The sequence below is a fragment of the Bos javanicus genome, chromosome 26 (assembly GCF_032452875.1).
Source record: "Bos javanicus breed banteng chromosome 26, ARS-OSU_banteng_1.0, whole genome shotgun sequence".
Taxonomy (NCBI): domain Eukaryota; kingdom Metazoa; phylum Chordata; class Mammalia; order Artiodactyla; family Bovidae; genus Bos; species Bos javanicus.
This window is the reverse complement of record NC_083893.1, coordinates 31552728-31563155: the sequence shown is the minus strand read 5'-3', so window position 1 is coordinate 31563155 and position 10428 is coordinate 31552728.

Here is a 10428-nt window from a genome sequence, read left to right as displayed (position 1 = left end):
CTGAGGATTTTATGTTGGAAGCAAACAGCCACCACTTTGTTCATAAATCTTGCCTTTTTCTTTTGAACTGGAAAATAAAGCTGTGGTTTAACAGTAGGTGTCTGGGGGGAGGTGGTTTCCGGCCACCAAGTGAATGAATGATCAAGCATTATTAGTAATGAATTTATTCACTGGTTAAAAGTATACAAGACTCGGGTTTCTGGCCTTTCTCAAGTCACAGCCAAATCTCAGGGATCTCATCAGATGCAAACATGTTTCTACTTGTTCTCAGTTCTGCTTTGAACATCAACTACCTTGTCTCAAGTATGAAAATATGAAATTCTTTAATGTGGGTTAAAAGAAAGTCACCTAGTCACATATAAGCAAATCCATGGGGAAAAATTCACATTCAGATAGTGTCTATAATTTTCTTTCCCTCCATAATTTGGAGAGGTCCCCTCTGGATCAGCAAAGAGTTGGGAGTACTAACACTGCTGAAATGGAACTATCTCTATTTTCAGTAAAATGGCACTAACTGGCCTTACTGCCTACTGCATGGGAGGCACCTTGTGAGTGACTTTCCAAAATTTAATGTATTCAGTTCAACCTAAGTTTTAATTAAAAATAAAACAGTCTAGAGAAATGATTTTAGAAAACTCAAGGTCTAAGAGAACACCGAATGTCTATTGTTTACTTTCCCTTCTCCAGAAACTCAGGGAGAATGGCTGCAGAAACACCATGTACTTGTGATTCTATAACAATAAATTAAATTTCTAGGCTGGCACCCGAGAGTTTGAATGTTATAGAGTAGACATAAGGGCGAAATCCCTGTTTGCATTGGATAAGAGGGTCTATGCATAATTTGTGAGGAAATTTGTTAGGATGTGGTTTTACAGGCGGTACATGTCACCAAGAAGAAAACACAGGGTGCGTTAGTTGAAGATGTTGAAAAATTATCACTGCACTGTAAGCTTCAAGACAAGCCATGTCTACCTTACTTCTAATTGTTAGTAGCACCTAATACAAGTTCTGGCCTAGAGCAGATGAGCAAATGAAGGAGTGCTATAAATACATTGGTCTTTCCCAAATTTTGGCAAAAGTGGCTAAAATCTATGCATCATTCCTCTCATTCATCCTCTGATTCAATTATTGTACAGGTTTGCCCCTTCTTTCAGAATCATTCCATTTCGAATCCAGATGCTTACCGGCTGAGCTTGGGCTTTTGAGATCTCCTCTTCCCGATCTAGTCCCAACAGATACCTCTGCCCCAACCAAAGTAATGATCAATAGTTAGGCTTGCTCCTAGTAGGGCACAACCATCAGCAAACACACATAGAAGGAATGAGGCAGCTGGACTTATTACCTTCATTTTCCCAAATGCTTAGGAATTCTGTTTAGCCAGAAACTCCATTTGTGATGATTCATACTTATACATACTTTATATATAAAGTCGACTACTGACATTCTTTGCTAACATATCCATACTCATGTGAATGGGTATGTTCTTAAAAGGAGAATCTGACTTTATTAATCCCTTCATTTTCCAGCTGCCCTCCTGTATTAATTACCTCAACTGCCATAAATACCATCATACTCTGGGTGGCTTCAACAATAGAAATTTATTTTCTTAAGATTCTGAAGACAGGAAGTCTGAGATCAGGGTACCAGCATAGTTGGGTCTCAGTGAGGACTCTCTTCCTGCCTTTGCAGGCAGGCACATTCTCACTGTGTCCTCACGTGGTGGGAAGAGAGCTCTGTTGAATGAAGGTGCTATGTTTATGACCTCACTCCATCTTAATTATTTCCTAAGTTCCCTGCCTCCCAATATGGTCACATTAGGGATGAGAGCCTTAACATATGCATCTGGGGGGACAGCGCCTCTGTATCATTTCTACCATCCATCATTCTAATCATTTGAGTGTCTTTTTTGAGAACCAAATCTTAAGCTACAATACGCTTCATGTATTATCATAATTGGTCTAAAACCAGAATGCTCAATATTGGAGATTTCCAATGACTTTAATTTTTAAGTCTTTTACATTTGTTTCACAAGGACTCAGAGAGACCCGACATATCTTTAATTCATGGAAATGTTGTCCTACCAGAGCAGCAATTGAGTCGGTGATTTGAGGAACCAACTGTATCATTAGCATGCATGTTCAGTCATCACCAGCTCTTTCAACCCCATTAGACTCAGGTTCAAATCATGGCTTATGACTTTGAGGACTTTATTTAGGATCTTTGAAGTCCACTTTTCTTATCTGAAAGTGGGGATAATAATACCTAACTCACTGGACTGTTATGAGAATTGAAAATAGACATGGTATCAAGTGCTTGGCATGATGCTCAGTACATAAGAAATAATAATAACTTGGTAGGTATTAAAAAGTCAACACTTATTGAGAATTTACTGTAATTGACATTCTGCTAAACTCCTTATTTACATTACTTAATTTACATTACTTAATTACTTAAAAACACATTAAGTATATTCTTATAGTATATCCCAAGGAGGTAAGGTGAGGTATACCCTATATTCTAAAGAGTATATCCCTATTAATTCCATTTTATAGAATAGAATTGAGTCCAATATATATATTTTTATCACTCTGTTGTTCTACCTCTCAAGGCACATGGCAGTACAGTTCTTGGGGACTATGTGATGTTTGGACTCCATTTGAGGAAATGTGTAGACTGTTATCGATCAAGTATTGTTTCTGCCCCTTTCTCTCTCCTCTCTTCTGGGTCTTCCATTATGTATAAGGTGATACACTTTATGGATTTCCCAAAGATTCCTGAGAATCTGTTAAAAATTTTTTTTTCCTTACTGGAATAACTTTTCTTACCCCCCCCCTTTTTTTTTAAAATTTTATTTTTAAACTTTACAACATTGTATTGGTTTTGCCAAACATCGAAATGAATCCGCCACAGGTATACATGTGTTCCCCATCCTGAACCCTCCTCCCTCCTCCCTCCCCATACCATCCCTCTGGGTCGTCCCAGTGCACCAGCCCCAAGCATCCAGTATCGTGCATCGAACCTGGACTGGCGACTCGTTCCATATATGATATTATACGTATTTTAATGCCATTCTCCCAAATCATCCCACCCTCTCCCTCTCCCACAGAGTCCAAAAGACTGTTTTATGTATCAGTGTCTCTTTTGCTGTCTCGTATACAGGGTTATTGTTATCATCTTTCTAAATTCCATATATATTTGTTAGTATACTGTATTGGTGTTTTTCTTTCTGGCTTACTTCACTCTGTATAATAGGCTCCAGTTTCATCCACCTCATTAGAACTGATTCAAATGTATTCTTTTTAATGGCTGAGTAATACTCCATTGTGTATATGTACCACAGCTTTCTTATCCATTCATCTGCTGATGGACATCTAGGTTGCTTCCATGTCCTGGCTATTATAAACAGTGCTGCGATGAACATTGGGGTACATGTGTCTCTTTCAATTCTGGTTTCCTCAGTGTGTATGTCCAGCAGTGGGATTGCTGGATCATAAGGCAGTTCTATTTCCAGTTTTTTAAGGAATCTCCACACTGTTCTCTATAGTGGCTGTACTAGTTTGCATTCCCACCAGCAGTGTAAGAGGGTTCTCTTTTCTCCACACCCTCTCTAGCATTTATTGCTTGTAGACTTTTGGATAGCAGCCATTCTGACTGGCATGAAATGGTACCTCATAGTGGTTTTGATTTGCATTTCTCTGATAATGAGTGATGTTGAGCATCTTTTCATGTGTTTGTTAGCCATCTATATGTCTTCTTTGGAGAAATGTCTATTTAGTTCTTTGGCCCATTTTTTGATTGGGTCATTTATTTTTCTGGAATTGAGCTGTAGGAGTTGCTTGTATATTTTAAAATAATTCCCTTTTTATTTTTCAGAATAGATATCTCAATGGACCTATCTTCAGGTGTGCCAATTTTTAATCATGCCTGCTCAAATTTGCTGTTGAATCTGTCTAGCAATTTCTAAAATTTCAATTGTTATACTTTTCAACTTCAGAATTTCTATTTGACTTATTTTCTTCCTAAAATTTGCATCACTTACTTGCTATTAGCAGAATAATTCCTCTTTCCCCCAATGATGTTCATGTCCTATTTTATGGTACTTTATATGGCAAAAGAGACTTTGGCAGGTATGATTAAGGATTTTGTGATAGGGAGAATATCCTGGATTATCCAAGTGGGTCCAATGAAGTCACAAGAGTCCTTATCAGAAGGAGGTAGGAGGTCACAGTCAGAGATGGAGATGGGACTATGGAAAGAAAGGTCAGATGCTAGATACAAGGCCATGAGCCAAAGAATGTGGGCAGCCTCTAGAAGCTGGAAAAGACAAAGATTCTCCCCTACCACCTTTAGAAGTTCTGTTGACCTGTTTTAGATTTCTGACTTCTAGTGCTGTAAAATGATGTTTTTCTTGTTTTAAGCCTCTAAGATTTTGATAATTTGTTATAGAAGCAGTAGGAAACAAATACATTATTGATGTTCTCTATTTGGTTGGACATCATCCTTATACTTTGATCGTTAGAGATAATAAAAATTTGTTCTATGAACATATTTATAATAGGTGATTTAAAGTCTATGTAAGCCCAGCATCTGGCTTTTCTTCAAGGTAATGTCTATTGACTGCTTTTGTTCCTGTGTTTAAAAATATTTTTCTGTTTCTTTGTACATTTCATAATTATTTTGTTGAAAACTTGACATTTTAAATAATGTGCAACCCTAGAAATTATATTTCCCCCCATTTCATTGTTGTTGTTCTTGCTGATGTTTGTTTTGTGTGCTTATTTAGTGACATCCTTGGACTAATTCTGGGAAGTCTGTTTTCTTTACATGTGTGTCCACTGAAGTCTCTGCTTAGTGACTGGTAATGACTGGACAGAGATTTCCTTAAATGCCTTTAACCAATAAGTCTGCCATCTTCCATCCTCTTTTGAGTGTGTGTGTGTGTGTGAGAGAGAGAGAGAGAGAGAGAGATGTGTGGTGTGCTGAGATGTGTCTTCACTGCTCTGGCAGTTTACAACTCTGCCTCAGCCTTCACTTCTGCTTACACTGGGACAGAGAGGGTACATCTCTCTCCACTGTTTCCTGGGCATGCAGACAGCCCAGCTCATGTGCATAGCCTTCCAGATCCTAAGATTTTTCAGAGCTTTTTCAAATCCCTCTAGGGACATCTCATTCCTCCAATTTTCCTTTTAAGTTTTTTCACCACCTCTTGTTTATCACAAGCTGATATTGACTCCTCATGTAGATTCCAGTGTTAAGCCATTGATGCTGACCATTTTTGACAAACACCCTGAGATTGAAAAGCTTTCCTCACTAAATGACCTCTGATTCAAATCACATAAAAATTAGCCCATGGCATGGGACTTTCCTGAAGAGCTGTCAGGTAGGTCAAGTAGTGACAGTGCTGTGAGGAGGGACTTTTTGAGGGGCCCTATTCAGCCCTGGGATTTCTTTGGAAGGACTGATGCTAAAGCTGAAACTCCAGTACTTTGGCCACCTCATGCGAAGGGTTGACTCATTGGAAAAGACTCTGATGCTGGGAGGGATTGGGGGCAGGAGAAGAAGGGGACGACAGAGGATGAGATGGCTGGATGGCATCACTGACTCAATGGACGTGAGTCTGGGTGAACTCCGGGAGTTGGTGATGGACAGGGAGGCCTGGCATCCTGCGATTCATGGGGTCACAAAGAGTTGGACACAACTGAGCAATTGAACTGAACTGAAATGAACTGAAACCTGATATGCCTCCTCCTATGGTTACAAGGCTATTGGTCTTCAAGGCTAACATGGAACTGAGGAGAGAGAGAGAGAGGTGGAAATAAGGTAAGGTAAAATGTCACAAAGCTCATTGTTCTTAATGAGATCCAGTCATTTTTCTTAGATGAACATTCCTTGTATGTTTGAAAGTCCTTTATTAATTTCCAGAGTTTTGAACATTTTGATCTTCATCATTTTTGTCAGTGTTCCTATTGCTTTGTGGAAGAGCCAATTTCTGGAGTTCCTTACTCTGCCAGATTCCAAAAGAGCTTCTCAAGGCTTTATTTTGGTAACAGATTTTTCCCTCCCTATTCCTGATGAGAGTTGAATCTAGACCCTTTAATTTCATTGTAAAAAATGCCTCACTAGATATATAAAACTGCATATAATTAGAGATAATCTATTCCCTATCCAAGCCATTTTTTTTTTATTCTTTATAGAATAATGCTGTATGTATTTGATCACCAAAGTGAGACAATTTGAGACCATAGATGGTTTTGCAATCACCTAAGTGAGACTATAGATGATGTTCTATCCCCAAAACAGTCTATTCCTGGGACCTAATATTCTGTTCCTATTTGTTTTGATTAAATATTGTTGAATCTTCCCCTCAATCTAATATAGAGATAAAAACTTCCCTAAAAGGCTGCATTTACAACTGAATAGATTTGGGGGAATGATCTCTGAACTATAAGAAGATACAAATTGGGACTCTAGATGAACAAAGTGGTTGGAAGAACTTAAGAGAGGCTAAAGGAACAGAAACCAGTGTACTTACTTCACAAATTTGATTGGGTATACACTTTGCAATTTTACTGGGACCATGGATCTAACAGAAAATATGGTTCTTGGATCCCATTTTTTCTTTCCTCTTTTCCATTTCAATCTGAGACCATGTTATTTCTTTGGGGGCAACAACTTACATTTTAATAAAAAACAACGTGGCCTGAAGCAATACTTTGACAATCAAGGTCTAAGAGGGCATTGAAAATCCATCATTCACGTTTCCTTATCCAGAAACCTGCCTTTTTCTCAGAAATTCAGAGAAAATGATTACAGAAATGCCATGTACTTCATATTCTTTAAATGTTGATGAAACTATCACCTCTCATTTTCCTGCCTGCCCTCCCCACCCCTCATCCACCCCCTCCACTTCCGTTTAACAGTTCAGTCAACACACTGCTGTCATGGTCAGTCAGTCAGTCAGTTCAGTCGCTCAGTCGAGTCCGATTTTTTGCGACCCCATGAATCGCAGCACGCCAGGCCTCCCTGTCCATCACCAACTCCCGGAGTCCCCTCAAACTCATGTCCATCTAGTCAGTGATGCCATCCAGCTATCTCATCCTCTGTCTTCCCCTTCTCCTCTTGCCCCCAATCCCTCTCAGCATCAGAGTCTTTTCCAATGAGTCAACTCTTCGCATGAGGTGGCCAAAGTATTGGAGTTTCAGCTTTAGCATCAGTCGTTCCAAAGAACACCCAGGACTGATCTCCTTTAGAATGGACTGGTTGGATCTCCTTGCAGTCCAAGGGACTCTCAAGAGTCTTCTCCAACACCACAGTTCAAAACCATCAATTCTTCGGCCCTCAGCTTTCTTCACAGTCCAACTCTCACATCCCTACATGACCACTGGAAAAACCATAGCCTTGACTAGACAGACCTTTGTTGGCAAAGTAATGTCTCTGCTTTTGAATATGCTGTCTAGGTTGGTCATAACTTTCCTTCCAAGGAGTAAGCATCTTTTAATTTCATGGCTGCAATCACCATCCACAGTGATTTTGGAGCCCCCCCAAATAAAGTCTGACACTGTTTCCACTGTTTCCCCATCTATTTCCCATGAAGTGGTGGGACCAGATGCCATGATCTAAGTTTTCTGAATCTTGAGCTATAAGCCAACTTTTTCACTCTCCACTTTCACTTTCATCAAGAGGCTGGTTAGTTCTTCTTCACTTTCTGCCATAAGGGTGGTGTCATCTGCATATCTGAGGTTATTATTTCTCCTGGTAATCTTGATTCCAGCTTGTGCTTCTTCCAGCCCAGCGTTTCTCATGATGTACTCTGCATAGAAGTTAAATAAGCAGGGTGACAATATACAGCCTTGACATACTCCTTTTCCTATTTGGTGCCAGTCTGTTATTCCATGTCCAGTTCTAACTGTTGCTTCCTGACCTGCATACAAATTTCTAAAGAGGCAGGTCAGGTGGTCTGGTATTCCCATCTCTTTCAGAATTTTCCACAGTTTATTGTGAACCACACGGTCAAAGGCTTTGGCATAGTCAATAAAGCAGAAATAGATGTTTTTCTGGAACTCTCTTGCTTTTTCCATGATACAGAGGATGTTGGCAATTTGATCTCTGGTTCCTCTGCCTTTTCTAAAACCAGCTTGAACATCTGGATGTTCATGGTTCACATACTGCTGAAGCCTGGCTTGGAGAATTTTGAGCATTACTTTACTACCGTGTGAGATAAGTGCAATTGTGAGGTATTTTGAGCATTCTTTGGCATTGCCTTTCTTTGGGATTGGAATGCAAACTGACCTCTTCCAGTCCTGCGGCCACTGCTGAGTTTTCCAAATTTGCTGGCATATTGAGTGCAGCACTTTCACAGCATCATCTCTCAGGATTTGGAATAGCTCAACTGGAATTCCATCACCTCCACTAGCTTTGTTCGTAGTGATGCTTTCTAAGGCCCACTTGACTTCACATTCCAGGATGTCTGGCTCTAGGTCAGTGATCACACCATCATGATTATGTTGGTCATGAAGATCTATTTTGTACAGTTCTGTGTATTCTTGCCACCTCTCTTAATATCTTCTGCTTCTGTTAGGTCCATACAATTTCTGTCCTTTATCAAGCCCATCTTTGCATGAAATGTTCCCTTGGTATCTCTAATTTTCTTGAAGAGATCTCTAGTCTTTCCCATTCTGTTGTTTTCCTCTATTTCTTTGCACCGATCGCTGAAGAAGGCTTTCTTATGGCTCCTTGCTATTCTTTGGAACTCTGCATTCAGATGCTTATAGCTTTCCTTTTCTCCTTTGCTTTTCACTTCTCTTCTTTTCACAGCTATTTGTAAAGCCTCCCCAGACAGCCATTTTGCTTTTTTGCATTTCCTTTCCATGGGGATGGTCCTGATCCCTGTCTCCTGTATAATGTCATGAACCTCAGTCCATAGTTCATCAGGCACTCTATCTATCAGATCTAGTCTCTTAAATCTATTTCTCATTTCAACTGTATAATCATAAGGGATTTGATTTAGGTCATACTTGAATGGTCTAGTGGTTTCCCCTACTTTCTTCAATTTAAGTCTGAATTTGGCAATAAGTTAATGATCTGAGCCACAGTCAGCTCCCAGTCTTGTTTTTGCTGACTGTATAGAGCTTCTCCATCTTTGGCTGCAAAGAATATAATCAATCTGATTTCTGTGTTGACCATCTGGTGATGTCCATGTGTAGAGTCTTCTCTTGTGTTGTTGGAAGAGAGTGTTTGCTATGGCCAGTGCATTCTCTTGGCAAAACTCTATTAGCTTTTGCCCTGCTTCATTCTGTATTCCAAGGCCAAATTTGCCTGTTACCCCAGGTATCTCTTGACTTCCTACTTTTGCATTCCAGTCCCCTATAATGAAAAGGACATCTTTTTTGGGTGTTAGTTCCAAAAGGTCTTGTAAGTCTTCATAGAACCATTCAACTTCAGCTTCTTCAGCTTTACTGGTTGGGGCATAGACTTGGATTACTGTGATATTGAATGATTTGCCTTGGAAATGAGGCTGAGATTGTCTTACACTTACCATACCATAACAGAATTCTATGCATGGAAGGGGCTTAATAGGATTAACAGATAAAGTGATTTCTGGTTGTTGATCACAATTCTTGAACAGTGGGGAGGCCCTTGTGACAACTGCCATGAGTTTACCATTCAACTCCAAGTCTAGACCAAGTCAAGCAGCATAGAAGCTTCCCAGACTGTCACAACTTATGAATATCTTGAATCTGTGGACAGAATAGGTATGATGGCCTCTGGTCTCTCTTCTATTATTCTCCCCTCACTGCCTCTGTTCCAGGCACACTCACCTCCTTAAGTGAAAAAAGTGAAAGTGTGCTCACTCCTGTCCAACTCTTATGGCTCCATGGACTGTGGCCCACCAGGCTCCTCTGTCTATGAGATTTCCCAGGCAAGAATACTGGAGTGAGTAGCCATTCCCCTCTCCAGGGGATCTTCCAGACCCAGGGAGCAAACCTGGGTCTCCTGCATTGCAGGCAGATTGTTTACCTTCTGAGACATTAGGAAACATTCTTAACTCTTCATGTAAAACTGCTTCTGGGTTTATGCTGTTCCTTCTGCCTGGAATGCTCTTCCTCACACATCCATATAGCTCCTTCCCTTTCTTTATTCAAGTCTTTGATCAAATTTCACCTTCTCCCTGACTGTCCTATTTAAAATGGTGAGCCTTTCTCCTCCCCTTATCAGCATTTTCAAGCTCTAATTTTTGTTCTCCCAACTCTATTTTTTCCTATTACTTTTATTGCCTTCTAACATGTAATATAATTGGTATATTTAAAATGTCTTTTTTCTTTCCTGCCCCACTAGAAGGTAAATACCAACAGCACAAACATCTTGTCAGATTTTATTCACTGATATATCCTCCATAATTAAACAATGCTTGGCACATAGTAAGTAATC